The sequence below is a fragment of the Palaemon carinicauda genome, unplaced genomic scaffold (genome assembly GCF_036898095.1).
Source record: "Palaemon carinicauda isolate YSFRI2023 unplaced genomic scaffold, ASM3689809v2 scaffold214, whole genome shotgun sequence".
In the NCBI taxonomy this organism is placed as follows: Eukaryota; Metazoa; Arthropoda; class Malacostraca; order Decapoda; family Palaemonidae; genus Palaemon; species Palaemon carinicauda.
In genome coordinates this window covers 73,356-93,880 of record NW_027169745.1, presented here as the reverse complement: position 1 = coordinate 93,880, position 20,525 = coordinate 73,356, and the positions used below count along the sequence as shown (strand labels likewise).

Below are 20,525 nucleotides of genomic sequence, written 5' to 3'. Positions count from 1 at the left end.
AACTTTGTATTCTTATGGCCATAAAATATTTTGGCTTTAATATTTTGGCTTTATTCAATTTTGCAATTTTGCCTTTATTCAATTTTTCCTGTAAACTCTGTATTCCATGTTTGAATGTTGCCTTGAATAATTTTTTGCTCTAAATCTTTTGGATTTATTCAGTTTTTGGCCCTAAAATATTTTGGCTTTATTCAATTTTGCCTTTATTTCAATTTTGCCTGTAAACTTTGTATTCCAATGTTCAAGTTTGCCAGTCAAAGTTTGCCAGTCAACTTTGCATTCTTATGTTCAAGTCTTTTTTCAAATGTGAAAAATAAAAGAAAAATACAAAAACAAGTTTCATTTCAAAACCACAAAAAAGGGATGTATTCAAAGAATATAAGTACTGATTCACAGGTTTATTTTATCTGAAGGTTTCTCAGATACAGCATAGAAAATGGTGTTTAAGAGTTCAATGAGTTGTCAATTTAGCCTCTTGAGTTGCCTTTAGCTATTTTGTAAATGAATTTTTAAAGATAGGTTTGCAGACCTTTTATAGTACCAGGGACGAATGAGCGACCAGGGTCCCCCCTCACTGGTGTTGGTCTAGGGCTGGTTCCAGGTTCTTCCAGTACCGCCCGGAAGTGAGGCGAGGCGATGAATTCCAGGTATACCCCGATCTGCTGCTGAAACCACCAGGATTCCGACCATTTCTGAAAAATTTACATATACTTGAACCATAGAAAATGGGAATTACCTATATGCCCATTGGGCTGGAATACTTATGCATAGAATATGGGGGAAAAATGGGAATTGGCCAAGTGGCCTGGAAAAGTTAGTTGTACATATACTTGAAACATAGAAAATAGAATTCGCCAAAGGAAACTTGAAAAGTTATCAATACATATATAAAAGAAACTTACAAAGTGAGAATCATATATGAAAATTATCCAATGGACTGGAAAAGTTTTACAGGCATATAAAAAGATCCATAATTATTAGCCAAGTGAAACTGATAAATTACTTATTGCTAGACAAATCCTGATATGGGCACGAAATTTTAGTTCATTGTCCAGTATAGGAATAAATTAACCAAAATTGAGAAAATTCATAAATAAAAAACGTAGATTAAATTTATACTTGTTACAGAGTAAAGAAAGATAATTGTTTATGCTTTAAATAACGAAAAATGAATGTGATGAATAGAATGTATAGAAAATTCCATGATTCATGTGAAAAAAAAAGTTTATGGTGTGACTGAACGACGATGTGCAAAATATGGTTCTGGAAATAGTAACAGTTTTACTGCATTTGGAATGGAATATAAATTGCCAATTAAAATTTCTATATGAATATTAACTACAGTCTATAATGGAAAAAGTAAGGTCTTGTATAGTATCACAAGTGAGATACAGTATATGTATTTAAGTGGTTTAGTGTACAATACAGACTGGGGAAATATACTGATATTTAGTAAAGCGTTCATATCATATTTAATCTAATTTTCAAACAAATATATTTGGGTCCCTATATCCTAAAAACAATGTAATGAAAGCAGTCTTTATCATTAACAACTAGAACCCTACTCTGAGAAGAAACAGAAGAACAGACCCCTTCTATTATTATTATTATTATTATTGTCATTACTTGCTAAGCAACAACCCTAGCAGGATGCTATAAGCCCAAGGGCTCCAGCACAGAAAATAACCCAGTGACGAAAGGAAACAAGACAAAAATAAAATATCTTAAGAACACTAACATTAAAACAAATATCTCGTATAAACTATAAAAAAAAAAATCTAACATAACAAGAGGAAGAAAAATAAGAGTGTACTTATATTTAGGGTGAAATCGGTGGTAAATGTTTCAGAAGGATTTAAGAATATTATTATTGTTTTTATTTACTACAAAAATGGACGAAGTAATGTTGAAGTTGTCTGGAAATGAAACGAAGGAAGAACGCTAATTGGATGATGCTGTGAATAGAGAAGAATGGAGGAAAGGTGAATTAGAGTTTTAATATATGTGTAGGAGATCGACCTCTGCAAACAGGTGATAGAAAAGGGAAAGGTTGAATGTTGGTCATGTGAGAAACTTAAGAGTCTGAAGGAACGTATGTTTTAAGAGTAACTTGGGTCAGAATGGTTGTGATTGAAAAGGGAAAGGTTGAATGTTGGTCATGTGAGAAACTTAGAGTTTGAAGGAACGTATGTTTTAAGAGTAACTTGGGTCGGAATGGTTGTGATTGAAAAGGGAAAGGTTGAATGTTGGTCATGTGAGAAACTTAAGAGTCTGAAGGAACGTATGTTTTAAGAGTAACTTGGGTCAGAATGGTTGTGATTGAAAAGGGAAAGGTTGAATGTTGGTCATGTGAGAAACTTAAGAGTCTGAAGGAACGTATGTTTTAAGAGTAACTTGGGTCAGAATGGTTGTGATTGAAAAGGGAAAGGTTGAATGTTGGTCATGTGAGAAACTTAAGAGTCTGAAGGAACGTATGTTTTAAGAGTAACTCTGGTCAGAATGGTAAAGTTCCTTGCAAGAAAGTGATTTAAAAAAGAGAACTAAATGAAGTCAGTTCCTTGATTGAAGAGAACAGGCAGAGATAGAACTCCCTCTGTGATTAAATACTTGATGAATGCAGTATGTAAAGGTGATAAGGATCAATCACTGGTGGGAAAATAAGAAACTGAATTTGGTTCATGAGTGATGAATGCAGACATAGGGAAAATTGCAGAAGAATGTGAAGAATAAGAGTGTTATGATTGATGTGGAAGAATGGAATGACAAAAAAAGGAAATAAAATAAGGAGTCAGATTCTCCTGAGAGAGAGAGAGAGAGAGAGAGAGAGAGAGAGAGAGAGAGAGAGAGAGAGAGAGAGAGAGAGAGAGAGAGAGAGAGAGAGAGAGAGAGAAGGGGGGGGGGGGGGTTATTAAGCTAGGAAGTGTATGAAAACATATCTTAAAGGAAATTCAAGTAGTGATTAGAATGGAAAATGAAGCAAGACTGAAAGGAATGTCTCGCATAACATTCCATAAGGGGTTATTTATATACTTGGTCGTACTGTCTGTATTAAGTTGATTTGTGCAAGGTTAATGAGTGAAAGTAGATAGTTCATTGAATAAAACTCGGTATTGTAATGTATAATGCTTATTTGACTCTAGTCCTTGTAGCTCTAAGGAAATGTAAAGGAAATTTGTTTATAATAAACTAAAAGGAAAAGTACAAAAATAACACTAATAGAGCATACAACATAAGGGAAAGGACAACGTGCCAAGGTAACAGATAGATAGGCATTGAGAAGCTAGACTTTAACAAGCTTGCTTCAGTATATGGCCAGATATAGCAAGAATTAGTTGGGGGGAAAATGTTGGAGTCTATTAGTCATAGGCTCTGGGTCACGTGCTGTTGAGGGAGGTCACAAGTTGATATTTGAAAGTGTATTGATTGATTTTAGGTTTTCTGGCATCCTGAGATAACAGTACCATATTATTATTATTATTATTATTATTATTATTATTATTATTATTATTATTATTATTATTATTATTACTTGCTAAGCTACAACCATAGTTGGAAAAGCAGGATGCTATAAGCCCAGGGGCCCCAACAGGGAAAATAGCCCAGGGAGGAAAGGAAACAAGGAAAAATCAAATATTTTAAAAACAGTAACAACAGTAAAATGAATATTTCCTATATAAACTATAACAATTTAACAAAACAGTGGAAGAGAAATTAGATAGAATTGTGTGTCCAATTGTACCCTCAAACAAGAGAACTCTGACCCAAGACAGTGGAAGATCATAGTACAGAGGCTATGGCCCTACCCAAGACTAGGGAACAATGGTTTGATTTTGGAGTGTCTTTTTTTCTAGAAGAGCTACTTACCATGGCTAAAAGGTTTAAATAAAGGAAAGCAGACATCAAGACTATTTCAGATGAATTTGATAAAAAGACCATGTATAGGAGAACCAATAATTCATGTGAAAGGATGGAAGAGACAGAAATAAGTGTCAAACATTTAGTATTTGGAAGTTCTTGTGTGAGACCCAGAATCTTCTGTCAGATTAAAGGAAACAGTGAATGAGAAAGTGTAAAATATGATTGTGGAAATATAAGGAAATGGAAAAAAAATGTTACTGAATTTGGAGTGCAATATAGAAAAGAGAGAAAAGTGTCAAGTAACATTATAGATGAATGTCAAGTTGATTCCAAAATGAAAGGAGACTATGTAAGGTCTTGTATAATATCACATGATAGAGAGAGAGAGAGAGAGAGAGAGAGAGAGAGAGAGAGAGAGAGAGAGAGAGAGAGAGAGAGAGAGAGAGAGAGAGAGAGAGAGAGAGAATGTTATTTATGTGGTTTAGTGTACGATAGAGACCGAGGTAACACTGAAATTTGCAAGAGAATAGAAAATATTTGTGTATGAGTTACATACCATTTAATTAACAATGCTGGATAGAGTATATAGTGCTTGATAAAGGTCCCTATATTTTGAAAGTAATGCAAAAAAAGGCAGCCCTGATAATGAGTTAAGATACTTATTAAATTAGCATGTCGAGCAATTAGATGGACAGACTCCCTTGTACATATCTAGAGTGAAGACAATGGTAGGTGTTTCGAAAGTATGAGAAAAATACTAGAAGTTTATCAAGAACTGAGTTAAATACCTTTTATCTCAAAAGAGTTCTCTTACTTGAGGGTATACTCTGGCACACTATTTAATTTCTTTTCCTCTTGTTTTGTTATTTTTTTATAGTTTATATAGAAAATATTTATTTTAATGTTGTTACTGTTCTTGAGAGATTTTATTGTCCCTTGTTTCCTTTCCTCACTGAGCTATTTTCTCTGTTGGGCCCACAAGGGTTTATAGCATCCTGCTTTTCCAACTAGGGTTGTAGCTTAGCAATTGATAATAATAATAATAATAATAATAATAATAATAATAATAATTGCCATAGTACCAATATTGAGATAGGCTGCAAGTGTGAGATACTACACATGAAGAAAACGGTGATGTGAAGTACATTTGGATGGTAAAAAATGGATTTATTCCTATAAGCATTGCAAGAAAGAGATGGCAGAATTACTGCACTTGTAACAAATAGATTGTAAAATAGTTTCATGAAAGGTACTGGTGCAGAAATTTCCTGGGGCTACCTTAGCTAGAGAATGTGTCATGTGGTCAAAGAACTGGACAGACATATTTCACTTTAGGGAGAAAGGAAGTGGACATTGAACATAATGTGAATACACGTGAATAAATGAGAGTAAGTGTTTCAATGTCTATTGATTGAAGTAGGAGAGAAAGTTCAGATAATAATTTACAAGGACTGGTTGAGTGTTGGTAAAGAAAAAATAAAGTCTGAAACACCATATATTGGGTCAAGTTCCTCTTACTTGAGGATACACTCGGGCACTATATTCTATCTAATTTCTCTTTCTCTTGTTTTGTTTTGTTAAAATTTTTATAGTTTATATTGGAAATATTTATTTTATTGTTGTTACTGTTCTTAAAGTATTTTATTTTTCCCTGTTTCCTCTCCTCACTGGGCTATTTTCCCTGTTAGGGCCCCTGGGCTTATCGCATCCTGCTTTTCCAACTAGGGTTGTAGGTTAGCGAGGAATAATAATAATAATAATAATAATAATAATAATAATAATAATAGAATGTGATCTTGTAAACAAAACAATGTAGGCAGTTAGGTAAAAGAAGAAACAGCCAATGAATGGAAGAACTCTCCTTGGGAATAAATACTTGATAATGGACGCAATCGATAAACGAGAGAAAAGCAGACCGCCATAAAAGTGCAGACGAGTTGAGAAATAAGAGGTCGAATGTTTCACGATGATGATTGGAATGACAGACATAGTAACATTAATAAGAGTATTATTTTGAGCTTGTAGTGAGGATAAGATTCGTCCATGTTGACATGCTGAGAGAGAGAGAGAGAGAGAGAGAGAGAGAGAGAGAGAGAGAGAGAGAGAGAGAGAGAGAGAGAGAGAGAGAGATACAAATAATGTACGGTATGTGGTAGATGAAGAAATATCGGATGAAGTGTGGAATAAATTCTGAAACATTGTCAAGTAGAGTTTGGAATGGAAGATAAACTAAGATTAAAGAGAAGGCCTTGTATCGTATAACATAGGTGATATGTGTCCTAGTTACGTGGTTTGATATACAGTGACGGTATTAAGTTGATTTGTGCAAGGTTAATGAGTGCATGTGTATAGTTCATTGAATAAAGTTTGGTACTGTAGTGTATAGCCTTTTGGGCATTGTAACTCATAAGCAAGGCAAAGAAAAATTAGTTTTTGTAATGAATTAACTGCAGGAAAAGTACCTAAATAAGAAGCAAGGTTACATACATACATATACCAATGTACTTCCCCCAATTCAACATGACATTCAACCTCGCACCACCTTCCCTTCTCATACATCTCATAACCTTACTCTTACCCACATTAACTCTCAACTTCCTTCTCTCACACACCCTTCCAAATTCTGTCACTAATCGGTCAAGCTACTCTTCCTCGTCTGCAACCAGTACAGTATCATTCACAAACAACAACTGATTTACCTCCCATTCATGGTCATTCTTGTCTACCAGTTTCAATCCTAGTCCAAGCACTCAAGCATTCACCTCTCTCACCACTCCATCAACATACAAGTTAAACAATCACGGTGACATCACACATCCCTGTCTCAGCCCCACTCTTACCGGAAACCAATCGCTCACTTCATTTCCTATCCTAACACATGCTTTACTACCTTTGTAGAAACTTTTCATTGCTTGCAACAACCTTCCACTAACTCCATATAACCTCATCACATTCCACATTGCTTCCCTATCAACTCTATCATATGCTTTCTCTAGATCCATAAACGCAGCATACACCTCCTTATCTTTTGATAAATATTTCTCGCATATCTGCCTAACTGTAAAAATCTGATTCATACAACCCCTACCTCTTCTAAAACCACCCTGTACTTCCAAGATTGCATTCTCTGTTTTATCCTTAATCCTATTAATCAGTACTCTACCATACACTTTTCCCACCACACTCAACAAACTAATACCCCTTGAATTACAACACTCATGCACATCTCCCTTACCCTTATATAGTGGTACAATACATGCACAGACCCAATCTACTGGTACCATTGACAACACAAAACACATATTAGACAATCTCACCAACCATTCAAGTACAGTCACACCACCTTCCTTCAACATCTCAGCTCTCACACCATCCATACCAGATGCTTTTCCTACTCTCGTTTCATCTAGTGATCTCCTCACTTCCTCTCTCTCTCTCTCATTCTCATCTCCCATCACCGGCACCTCAACACCTGCAACAGCAATTATATCTGCCTCCCTATTATCCTTAACATTCAGTAAACTTTCAAAATATTCCGCCCATCTTTTCCTTGCCTCCTCTCCTTTTAACAATCTTCCATTTCCATCTTTCACTGTCTCTTCAATTCTTGAACCAGCCTTCCTTACACCCTTCACTTCTTTCCAAAACTACTTCTTATTCTCTTCATATGAATGACCCAATCCCTGACCCCACCTCAGGTCAGCTGTCCTCTTTGCCTCACTTACCTTGCGCTTTACTTCCACATTTTTCTCTCTATCTCTTTCATACTTCTCTACACTATTACTCTGCAGCCATTCTTCAGAAGCCCTCTTTTTCTCTTCCACTTTTACCTTCACTCCTTCATTCCACCATTAACTGCCCTTCCTCATGCTGTCTCCAACAAACTTCTTGCCACACACATCACTTGCAATTCCAACAAACTTCTTGCCACACACATCACTTGCACGTCCAACAAAATTTTCTTTTAATAACTTCCACTCCTCCTCTAAATAATAATAATAATAATAATAATAATAATAATAATAATAATAATAATAATAATAATAATAATAATAATAATAATAATAATAATGTAGAAATGAGAAGGGACAAAAGACTAAGGCAAGCAGGTGGTGAGAATTAGGAACGCAGGTCACCAGAAAGATTCTATTTGGATATCGTTACTTTAATCTCATAAGATTTAAAAAATGAAACTATTTGAGAAAAATGCCGATGTCTACCAATTATCAGCCCTGTGTCATTTGCTGTTGAGGGAGGTAAGGACATATAATTGTAGAGAGAAAATATCCAAATAGCTTACGTATATAGAGAAAATATCCAAATAGCTTACGTATATAGAGATTACAGCCAGAGTATTACTGTAGAATAGTTGTCCCATAAAATGAATACTTTTGAAGGAGTAAAGTTATTGCTAGGATGCTCAATTGATTATAGTTGAAATAAAATGAAAGTAGATATTAAGACTATTATGGATAAATGTGATTAAAAAAAGTGTTTTTATTGGCGAACGAATAATTCATGCAAAAGAATGGACAAACAAGAAAAATGTCAACCAGTTAGTATTTGTAAGTTTCTATTTTGGGACCAAGAATTTTCTGTGAGATTCAATAAAAGAATGAAGGAAAATGTGTAGAAACATGAATGTGGAAATAGAAGAATTACTGCCAGTTCTTTGTTCAGAATTCATCTGTAACGTTTAGAACGCTTCCATAAGACTTAAATAACTGCCAGATCTTTGGTCAAACAGCTTCTATAATGTTTAAAAAGTTTCCTGGATGAAATATAACTGAATTTAGAATGCAATATAAAAAGAAAGAAAATTAGAAATGAAAAATTCCAGATGAAAATCATACAAAATAGTCTAAAATGGGAAACAAAATGAGACAAAGTAAGGTCTTGTTTGATATCACATGGGAGAAACATTACCCTGTTTATGTGGTCCAGTGTGAAATACAGACAGAGGTAATAGATTCATTTGCAAGGGCATAAAATATGTTCGTGTTTGAGTTATACACAGTTTGATTAACAACGTTGGATAGTGTATATAGTGCTTGATCAGGATCCCTGTATCTTAAAGGTAATGCAACAAAGACAGTCATGATAATGAGTTAAATACTGGAATGATACTTCGAGAAGACACTTATTATAGTAGTAAGGCAAGCAATTAGATGGACAGAGTCCATTTGTATATTATTACTATTATTAATACTTGCTGAGCTACAACCTTAGTTGGTTGGGAAAACAGGATGCTATAAGCCCAGGGGCTCCAACCAGGAAAATAACCCAGTGAGGAAAGGAAACAATGAAAAAATATTCTAAAGAACAGCAACAACACCAAGTATTTCCTATATAAACTATAAAACTTTTAACAAAACAAGAGGAAGAGAAATTAGATAGAATAGTGTGCCCGAGTGTACCCTCAAGACAGTGGTAGGTATTTGCAAAGACACACAATACCACTATTTGTAGGAATTAGATTGACAGACTACTTAACATATATCTAGGGTGAAGACAGTGGTAGGTGTTTGAGAAGTATATCAGAAAAATCTTAGATTCCTTTCAAGGATAAACCCTATATCATTTACAGTTTATCTCAATAATGGACGGAGAAATATAGAAATGTTGAAGTGGAGGAGAAAAATGTAGAGATGAATGTGCTAAACATAAGCAAAACAGATCCTATGATGACTGGAAAGGAAGGATATCAAATAGAAGATAGGAGAGCTGCTTAAAGGATGCTGTGAGTAGAAACGAATTCAGGAGATGCTATGGATCATAAAATGAGTAAAAGCATATGATGCAGTTCTTTTAGATGTTAATTATTTTTGTTGTAATTGTGAAAAAATAAGAGACTACTAAATGTTTAAATGATCTTTGAGATAAGGCAATACGGGTGTTCTCAATATGTCAACCTTAATCTGGGACACCAGGACGTGAACAGGAAAACCTTTCAGAAAGGTTACCAGGATCAGTAATGGGCAAGATGAATGAACTAAATAGAATTTTCTCTTGTTAGGGGTAGAAGAGACTCTTTAGCTATGGCAAACAGCTCTTCCATGAGGACACTCCAAAATCAAACCATTGTGCTCTAGTATAGGGTAGTGCATTGCCTCTGTCCCATGGTCTTCCACTGTCCAGGGTCAAAGTTCTCTTGCTTGAGGGTAAAAAGGGTACACTCGAGAACACTAGGCTATCTTATTTTTCTTCCTCCTTTTTTGTTAAACTTTTTATAGGAGATATTTATCTTAATGTTACTCCTAAAATATTTTATTTTCCCTTTTTCCTCTCCTCACTGGGCTATTTTTCCTGCTGGGCCCCCCTGGGCTTATAGCATCCTGCTTTTCCAACTAGGGTTGTAGCTTAGCAAGTAGTAATAACAACAACAACAACAATAATAATAATAATAATAATAATAATAATAATAATAATAATAATAATAATAATAATAATAATAATACATAACAGGAGATAATTGAAAACTCAAAAGAATGGAGACGTTCAACAGATTGGCCTCATAGCAATAAGAACAGTCAGCATTAAGATGAGGGTTACCTTGCTATATCAGTTGGTCCTAAGAGCTGATTATTTGATAATGATGGATAGAAAAGTTGTATACACTTTAGATCTGTGTTTATGCCAAAAGGACAGATTTATTTCAAGGATTTTGATGGAAGGGGTTCAGTATGTTATTGTTTGAGAGTGGGCTGAATAGACAAGAGATTTCACGTGTGACTAGTTTGCTGTTGCAATTACAGAAGTGCAATTGAATCGAGGAAATTGGTATTGCAATAGATAGATAGATAGATAGATATAGATATATGCTGCAGTATATAAACTTTTCAAGAGATTGTTGTTGGCTGTGTAAGAACATAGTTCAGTTGTGTGCGAATTATCGATTGTTAAACCCTGCTGCGTATTGTTGTTAACAGTCTGAAAGAAAGTGAGCAAGTTGTGTATGTTTGGTCCTTGAATTGTGTTCATTATAATGGGGTTGTTGATGGGAACTTATGATAGTAGAGCAAGATGGCTGTATATGAGAATGTAAGGAAGAGAATTTCAAGTAAAAAAAATGAATTTTATTCCTGCAATCATTGAAAGGAAATGGTAGAATGACCGCACTAGTTCAAATAAATTGTGAAATGTTCCTTTGATAGATACAGTTGCAAAGATTTCCTCGAACTATGTCTGATAGATATATTGGTAGAATGGTCTATTCAGAGAAAACGTTGAAGTGTAATAATGCCCTGAAATGAATAGGGACATATTTCAGTTTAATAAGAAGTATACTTAGAGAAAACTTCAAGTATATTAATGCTTAGAACTGGACAGGCAAATATTTCTGCTTAGGAAGAAGGGATGTTGGCACTATACCTAAGAATAGGGAAGTATTAGAGGAAAGTGAATATGAGTTTAAGTTGTGGTGTATACTGTGTGTGTTCTGGAGAAAGGATGAAAATGTAATTATGTTCAAATGAGTTGTTATTGCCTGGAATATAGACTTGAAAATAGATTTATAAAAGTAGCTAGTTGTGTAAAACAAGAGAATATTCTGAGAATTATTATTATTATCATTATTTTTATTATTACTTTTCCTTGTTGGAAAAGTAAGATGATATAAGCCCAAGGGCTCCAACAGAGAAAAATAGCCCAGTGAGGAAAGGAAATAAGGAAATAAACGATGAGAAAAAATTAACAAAATATTTTCAAAATAGTAACAAAATCAAAACAGATGACAAACTATTAAAAGACTTATGCCACCATTAAAAGAAAATTATATAAGAATAGGCAGAAACAGAAATGGATACTGAATAGTTGATGGATAATCAATGTAAATGTATAGAGCAATACTAGTGGTGACTGAATAGAAAGCTAAATGTATAACTATGGCAGTGGCCGTCTAGGTAATGCTGCACCAAATGTGTGGACAGTCAGCTTAAGACGATGTACAAATATTAATAGATGGTATCACCTTGGTATCACTAATCAAAGTAAGGGATTTCAAACCAAAAACCTATTGAAAGGAGCCATTTGGGGAAGATGTAAGTGGATGACCCTGGGAGGGTAGAAGGTCAGGTTTTGAATATTAAGATAAAGAATGCGAACGTAGTAAAAACATGGAACCTAAAACTTTCAAAAGTAAAAGTAAACATATACCTGAAAGTGGATGACCCTGTGATGGTAGAAGGTCAGGTTTTGGATGTTAAGATAAAGAATGCGAACGTAGTAAAAACATGGAACCTAAAACCATACACATATACCTAGGGAGCACAGATCCCATGTAGTGTTGTTAAAGTTTGGTGTCATTCTTCATAAACTAGGGTTCCTATAGAATGCCCTTTGCTTAGCCAGGTTTACAGGAATTTAGAAGGACTTGTATGCAGAGGTAGTTTCAAGGTGACCCTTAAACTAATTTTTGTCAGTTTTAATCATCATCATCATCATCTATTCCTATTGATGACACCAAGAGCAGAAAAGCCATTAACCGAGTGGAGAGCTGTAAATAGTAGATTGTTACCAGCAAAGTTCAAATCAAAGCAGTGCAATGTGAGTATTACAGTTTGCTATAACCCAACGAATGATTTCCCTGAAGAAAGGAAAAGATGAATACTATGAAGGACTGCAGAGTTTAATAGATGAGATCCAAGAGATATGAAAATTGTGATTGGCGACTTCAATGCTAAAGTTGGAAGGAATAATCAAGGGCTAGAGAATGTGATGGGTGTCGAGGGTCTTGGCGAATGAAAATGAAGCACATTTCATAAGTTTCTGTTCAGCAAACAATCTTGTTAGTTTTTATGGTACAAAAATTAGGTGGTCATTGTCTTCCATGAAATTACAATGTGTATTCATGACATTTGAAGCTGTTATGGTAATACTAAATGAAATCTGGAAGAATATACTTCACGGTACTTGCAATATATCACATTAACAGGTGGATATAATTCAGTTTCACAAATTTATTAGTTCAATATTATTTGTTTTATTTTATCATACTGAATATTTCCTAGTGCATCATACTTGAAAGTACTTTTTCAGAGCATTTATTTGATATACAAGACTTTATTGTACTGTTAATAACATGACAATAAAAAGGAAATGTCACCATACTCTGTCATATGACAATAGAGGGATGTTTCCAATATTGATTTTCAGAGAGATTCACCACACAAAAAATAGTGACATAATTGCTAGGAAGGCATATCATTGCAAATTTGATATTTCATATATGACCTCATTATCCTAACATAATAATGAAAATAAAATATTACACAGTCATGGAAATAGATTTGCATTTTATAGAAATCTTAATATTTAGCTTTATAGCAGAAAATATCAATATAATTAGTAAGAACTGTTAAATTGTATTTCCTAGCATTTTCCTTATGGATTTTTAAGATATAAAAAGAGTCAGTGCTTATTAATATTTGTCAGTATCAACGATCAAGTAGATTACCCTTGAGCAAGATGGTGCTTCTCCTTGATTGTGATAGCCAAGAAAAGAAACATTCTTGCTGCAGATAATTTCCAACACATCGATTTTTGCACATCCCCTTTACTCGGAGTTACAATTTTTCTCATGTAAACTGGAGTCAGCATTTTTATTTTTTTTGCGGAGATTAGCCATTTGATGTTGTCAATAACTTTTGTGTTAAGTCAAGTATGAGAACTTTATCATGGTCGTTGCAACAGCAAAACATTTAATATATTTTAGAAGAACATCCTCTGCTGGTGGAAGACTGAGCAGTAGTCCTGACTTACACCAGCAACTACATCAAAGATTGTTCAGTGCCATCTGCTACACAAACTACTAAGGACAGGCAAGACTGAATGGTTCTTGAAGAGACATACAACACTTTAGTGAACCAAAGCCATGTATACTTGTGGGATCACGTCGACACTAAAAACCCAAAATGAAATGGCTTTCCACAAAACCTATCTTTGCTGAAAATACAGTATTGTTAAGTTGAAGAGAGTGCTTCATATGAACACTAGTATTGAGACACCACCCAAAAATCATGAATTTAGATCGGTCATCGTCTCAAGGATTAGCAGACAGCACAGGGTTATCTTCAAGTGACCATCACAGAAATGGTCAACCTATTCCAAGAGCTTACAGTAGAAAGATTGGTTTGCATATCATATAGAGTAGGTGCTTTCAAAGAATTTCATAGTGACTTGAATCAAGTCAAATTCATTGGAGGAAAAGCCTAAATACTTTTCTCCTTGAAAGTGAAGGTAAACAATTGTGAGAAAGACTTTTAAGAAAGAAAAAGTTAAGTAGTTTTCAGAAACATATCTGCTTCAGATAGTTTCTCAGGTGGTAACTGCTGAAGAATATGACTGTACTGAAATTCCACCCTCCTTATTTGACTTTGAGGGCAGAATGAGAAAAGTAAACAAATTGAAAGTAATATAGGAAGACACGCAAAATGTCTAGATACATTACCCAAGGTGACAATCAACACTTCTGTCATTGTCGATGCCATGTATGCAACCGACAAGTGGTCCTTTCACCCAAACCAAAAATTCAGATGTAAAACAGGGCTACAGATACACCCTTCTTCAAGATGTCCCAATAAACATCAAACATTCAATTCTGCTCTACTATATATGATCAACTTCCCAGTCTAAGTGCAATTGAAAAGACAAGGCAAAATAAAATCAGGATTATTGGAGTTATATAATATCCAGAATCACCTTTCAGTGCCTACCTTCAGGGATTTCATGTTGTCCAGTTCATCTCGACCTGTATCAAGCCTTTATAAAGAAGTAAAAAATAATGTTTATTTTTTGAAGAAAAGGGAATGAGAGACATCACCACACATGGACCAACTCGCAGGGAAGCTGGCAACCGAACCATCCTCAATACAATTTACAGTGCTGAAGAATTAGGTGCAAATCGTATTGTCATTCCTTCCAATGGCATAGATGTTATCATTCTGGTAATCTGTTACAGAGCAATAACTTCCTTGACCAATTTAAGAGTTTTAATAGATTTTGAGACATTTATCCCTAGCCATGATACATTCATTTAATTAGATAAGGACAAATGCAACTTGTTACCATTCTTTTATGCATTTCCAGGTAAAGAGGATGATATTTTTCTACTGACTTGGCAAAAAAAAGTTGTGGCAATGTATAGGGCAGATGCTTTTTAATCCCCTGATATTATTTTCTAAAGATATGCAGTTGCAGATTATCAGTGCCGAACTGTTGCAATCTTGCCTGTCCTTAGTAGTTCATGCATCAGACGGCACTGAGCTATCATTGGTTGAATTGTAGAGACAAAACACTAATAGCTAAATCCAGACTATTAAAGCCTTCCACAAGCAGAAGACCCTCTTCTACAACATACCCAACATTCTGCTATTGCAACAATCATAAGCAAGTCCTCACGTAAAGCAAACCTAAAATGGTTAACTGCACATCATATGGCTGGTCTCTGCAAAAAAAAAATCTCAGCAACACTGACTCCAGTATCACAGCTAATCTGGGAATAAGTTTAAGGTGCATGTGCAAAAATCAGCGTGCGGAGATTTGAGTCTGCAGCAAGAATAAAAATGTTCCTTTTCTTGGCTGTCACTGTCAAAGAAAGGCACCAACTTTTTCAAGGGCTATATACAGACGAAGCTGATTCTTGCTAATAACAAACATTGACTTCTTTATATTTAAAAAATTCGTAAGAAACCGACAATGAAATGTAATGTAAAAGTTCTTACTAATAGTATAATTTTTTTTTTCTTTTTTTTTTTTTTGTGGTTTGTTGAAGCAAAATATAAAAATTTCCACAAAAGTCTAAGCTTAAAACAAATCTTTTGATTGCCTTACAACACAAATGTGCATATTTCCTCTTCATTTTCCTGTTATTAAGAGAACAATGAAGTCTTATATAGTAAGTCAAATTGATACTTTAAATATGTCCTTCCAGAGGATGTACAAATCGTGTAACAGGATGTACTAGTAAATGTTATGTACCATTACTATATAACAGAAATATTGCAACAATATTTTCGAAAACAGACTTTATATACACCTGATAATGTAGTCTTTGGCAAGTACCATAGATGCTGATATATAATGTAATGGATATTAAAAAAAAAAAATTCTTCTATCTTTCATTACATTAACAGCTTAAACTGTTATAATTAGACAAAGTAATTTCTTTAAAAACAATGATATCCCTTATTGTCTATTGCAGCAAAAATTAGCTTGTGGATCATCTCAAAACTATCCCTATGTAGACGTCTCTACAAAATTCCCAGAAGCTTGACCAAGCAAAATGCATTCTATAAGGACCCTCATTTACGAAAAACGACACCAAACTTTGACAGCACAAGTTATCCATTCAACGCCCTCTTGCTCCCCTGGTAATATGCACACAAACAGAGAGAGAGAGAGAGAGAGAGAGAGAGAGAGAGAGAGAGAGAGAGAGAGAGAGAGAGAGAGAGAGAGAGAGAGAGAGACTTTTTAGTCCATCCACGGAGTCTCCATATGATCTTGGGTAGAGTGATTTACTTTAAGCATTTAGAAAGTTCTTATGAGCTTGTCTAACTTATTCTTGAACTCGTTTACTGTGTTACTGTTAAGAGAGAGAGAGAGAGAGAGAGAGAGAGAGAGAGAGAGAGAGAGAGAGAGAGAGAGAGAGAGAGAGAGAGAGAGAGAGAGAGAGAGAGAGAGAGAGAGAAGCATTAAAAAAGAAATGATTTCCCAGAACCTGACAGTTTAGAGGAAATAGGATGCTAACACACACCTGTCAACCAAGGTCCCCAGAAGAAAAAAATTATTACTTGCTAAGCTACAATCCCAGTTGGAAAATCAGGATGCTATAATCCCAGGGGCTCCAACAAGGAAAATACCCCAGACAGGAGAGTAAACAAGGAAAAATTAAATATTTCAAAAACAGTAATAACATTAGAATAAATATTTATTATATAAACTATAAAAAATAACAAAGCAAGAGGAAGAGAAATAAGATAGAATAATGTGCCCGAGTGTATCCTCAAGCAAGAGAACTCTAGCCCAAGACAGTGAAAGGCCATGGTACAGAGGCTATGGTACTACCCAAGACTAGAGAACAATGGTTTGATTTTGGAGTATCCTTCTCCCAGAAAAGTTCCTTACCATAGTTAAAGAGACTCTTCTAGCAAGCAAGAGAACTCTAACCCAAGACAGTGAAAGGCCATGGTACAGAGGCTATGGTACTACCCAAGACTAGAGAACAAAGGTTTGATTTTGGAGTGTTCTTGAAGAGCTGCTTACCATAGCTAAAGAATCTATTATGCTGGGGTAAATAAAAATAGAAGTGTAAATCAGAGAGTTGGAAGGACAGATGATGTACAGAAAAGAGGGTGTGACAGGTAGATGGTCATTGGTTGCCTGTTTTGGTTGCAGTGAGATTGGTCAGGGAAAGGATTGTGAAAGAAAAAGCATATTAAAATGGTTTTGTATGTGGTGAACTGAGGTATAAAGGATGGAGTACAGATAAGAGAATTAATCCTTTTTGGAATAATGGTCAATGGATCACAAATCTAGAACAGGATTACTTTATAACTGTAGCCACCTTTATACATCTCCTCCAGGATGTACAAAGCAATGCGAGTAGCAGGTAAGGCTAAAAGGGGTGAACTAGAAAACTCAAGTGTGTACTGCAGAGCACAATACATGTGCTTATGTTGAATTGTAGTTAGTGTAAAACTGTATATAAAAGCAATTGCCATATGAGAAAGAATATCTCAGGAATTAATAGAAGTATGGTTCAATGAAAAAGAGCTTGAAGAGGGTTCAACAAAGTAAATACTGGAGTTTGAAAAATAATCATGGTTTGAGTAGATGGTTGGAGAATGATACTGTTTTTGTAATCCCCAAAAAGGTTTGCTAATGCATATTGTGTTATTATCATCATCTTTTTTTACGGGTTTATTTCTCGCCCTTCGTCAGACACAAAGTCTGTTCAGGCGGGCCTTGGTGTGTGAAAAAAAAATTATTATTATTATTATTATTATTATTATTATTATTATTATTACTTGCTAAGCTACAACCCTAGTTGGAAAAGCAGGATGTTATAAGCCCAGGGGACCCATCAGGGAAAATAGCCAAGTGAGGAAAGGAAACAAGGAAAAAAAATAAGAACAGTAACAACATTAACATAAATATTTTCTTTATAAACTATGAAAACTTTAACAAAACAAGAGGAGGAAAAATTTGATAGAATAGTGTGCCCAACTGTACCCTCAAGCAAGAGAGCTCTTTTAACCCAAGACAGTGGATGTCCATGGTACAGAGGCTATGGCACTACTCAAAACTAGAGAACAATGGTTTGATTTTGGAGTGTGTGTCTCCTTGAAGACCTGCTTACAATAGCTAAAGAGGATATTAATACGCGAGTTGATTGTCATAAGGGAAAAATATAAATGAACTATTATCAGTGGCGGTAATCATACTATAAAGTAATATAAATGTATAATAATAGTGGCAGATCATATAGGAAAGTTTGTATATTAATTCATTGAGAGAAGACAGAATAATGAGTGAGACTTTAGTGAGTTTATGACTGTGTGTGTAACCATATGCAAGTATTCAGTGACAATATTGCATGATCTTCAAGACAGAAGTATAAATGTGAGAAGAATAAAAACCGGCGTAAGGCATAGAAAAATTCGTTTGAAGAAGCATATACGGTGAAAAATGAGATACAGACTGGACACTTCAGCATGGAAGAAGTTTTGGGATGAGAATATAAAAGGAATATGTGGTATGGATGAAGTTCTTGCAGTTGTTCCTACCAGTGCGCGCGAGATTTTCGATTCTTAAGAAAAAAGAAAAACAAACAGAAAATGAGATAGGCAAATGAAAGGTTATAATAGGAAGATGTGTTTGGAGTAGTGAAAGATTACAATTATGAAAAGGATGTCCATGCAAGGAATGGTGAAAGATACAAAAATGTTGTTAGTTTTTGGAATCCAAAATAGGTTGGCATTTTTATACATGGTAATGGTACGCTAGGCGAAATTAGGAGATTTGCTAGTTCGTTGTGGGGTAGTATTATTTTGCTGGTGTATGGATAAAGAAGTATATGTATACATATTTTCTGTGAATGGTGCAATCACAATATGTAAAATTGTGCATGACAGACATGGACATAGGGGTGAGTTCAAGTTGAGACAATGTATGAAAAAAAAAGAGTATTTCACCATTTTTTAGTAGGATCTGTATGGCTGTCATGACGAAGGACTTAGTCATAATTATCAGAGGATTTTTGCAATTATAAGGGAAAAGAAGCATATGTTTAGGATAACTCATTAGGTGAAGGAAGACTGGAATAATTAGAATGAATTTCACAAATCTGGTTTGTGTTAATGTATTTTATGATACTCTAAGAGTGAATGGTACCTAAAATAAACCAGTATACACCTTACCTGTAATTAGTGAAGTGAATCTCTCCAGTACTGTTAACGTATCCTCTTGCAAACTTGGAAAACAGGTATATAATTCTGAAAGAAAGTAAATAAATTACCGTTCTTATATTTTTAGCTAAACTACATTTTAGACATTGTACATACAACACAACATTATTATTATTATTATTATTATTATTATTATTATTATTATTATTACTATTATTATCATTATTATTATTATTATTACTATTATTATCATTTTTATTATTATTATAACTATTATTATCATCATTGTCATTATTATTAGCATTATTATAATCATCATTATTATAATTATTATTATTATTATTATTATTATTATTATTATTATTATTATTATTATTATTATTAACATTAATAGCTAAGATACAAACCTTGTTGTAAAAGCAAGGTGCTATAAGCCCAAGGCCTCCAACAGGGGAAAATAGCTCGGTGAGGAAAAGGAACAGAGGATGTGGCTGATCTTTCTCACAAACTTTTTTACTCCAATGGACCACTAAACTTAAGATATTTTTAGTGAATTTTTTTTAATATTTTAAAATATCATGGCTCAGAATAGTTCAGAGGGGTTGACGAAGTTCAAATGTGGAATGTGTATCATGGAATAGAATCGAATTTTCCAAAATCTACGAAATCCCTAGAAGGATGGCACCATACTTTTAACAAGTGTGTTTCAATTCCTCACCAAACTCTCTCTAAGCTTGTACATACATACATATACCAAGGCACTAACCCAATTTTGGGGGGTAGCCGACATCAACAAAGAAACAAAAACAAAAAGGGGACCTCTACTCTCTACGTTCCTCCCAGCCTAACAAGGGACTCAACCGAGTTCAGCTGGTACTGCTAGGGTGTCACAGCCCACCCTCCCACATTATCCCCCACAGATGAAGCTTCATAATGCTGAATCCCCTACTGCTGCTACCTCCGCGGTCATCTAAAGCATCGGAGGCAGCAGCAGGGCTGAACAAGCAAATACCGAATTTATTAGGTGAAAATGTTGAAAAAGTTAATACGAAATTATTCCAGTAAATAAATAGAACAAAAAAATTCATGCAACTTACAATAAGGATGAAGGTAAACTTAGCCATCTTGGCCGAGGTCAGTACTCTACAGTGCTCAGTTATCTAGTTCTTTTTTTTTTATCCCTTTTTAGATGTTTTGTCCATTAGGCATTTGCCCGTGTTGAGGGATTAGGCATTTTGTCCTTAGGCATTCTGTCCTTAGGTA

At 34.6% G+C, this 20,525-nt stretch overlaps 1 long non-coding RNA gene across 1 annotated transcript; it reads right to left on the bottom strand.

The window, feature by feature from the left end:
• Positions 1-383: 383 nt before the first annotated feature.
• Positions 384-20,496, bottom strand: LOC137636033 (uncharacterized). Its single transcript, XR_011042896.1, has 3 exons — positions 20,360-20,496; positions 19,275-19,349; positions 384-692 (listed from the first exon to the last, which is right to left on the bottom strand). It is a non-coding gene; the product is annotated as an uncharacterized lncRNA (long non-coding RNA).
• Positions 20,497-20,525: the final 29 nt, after the last annotated feature.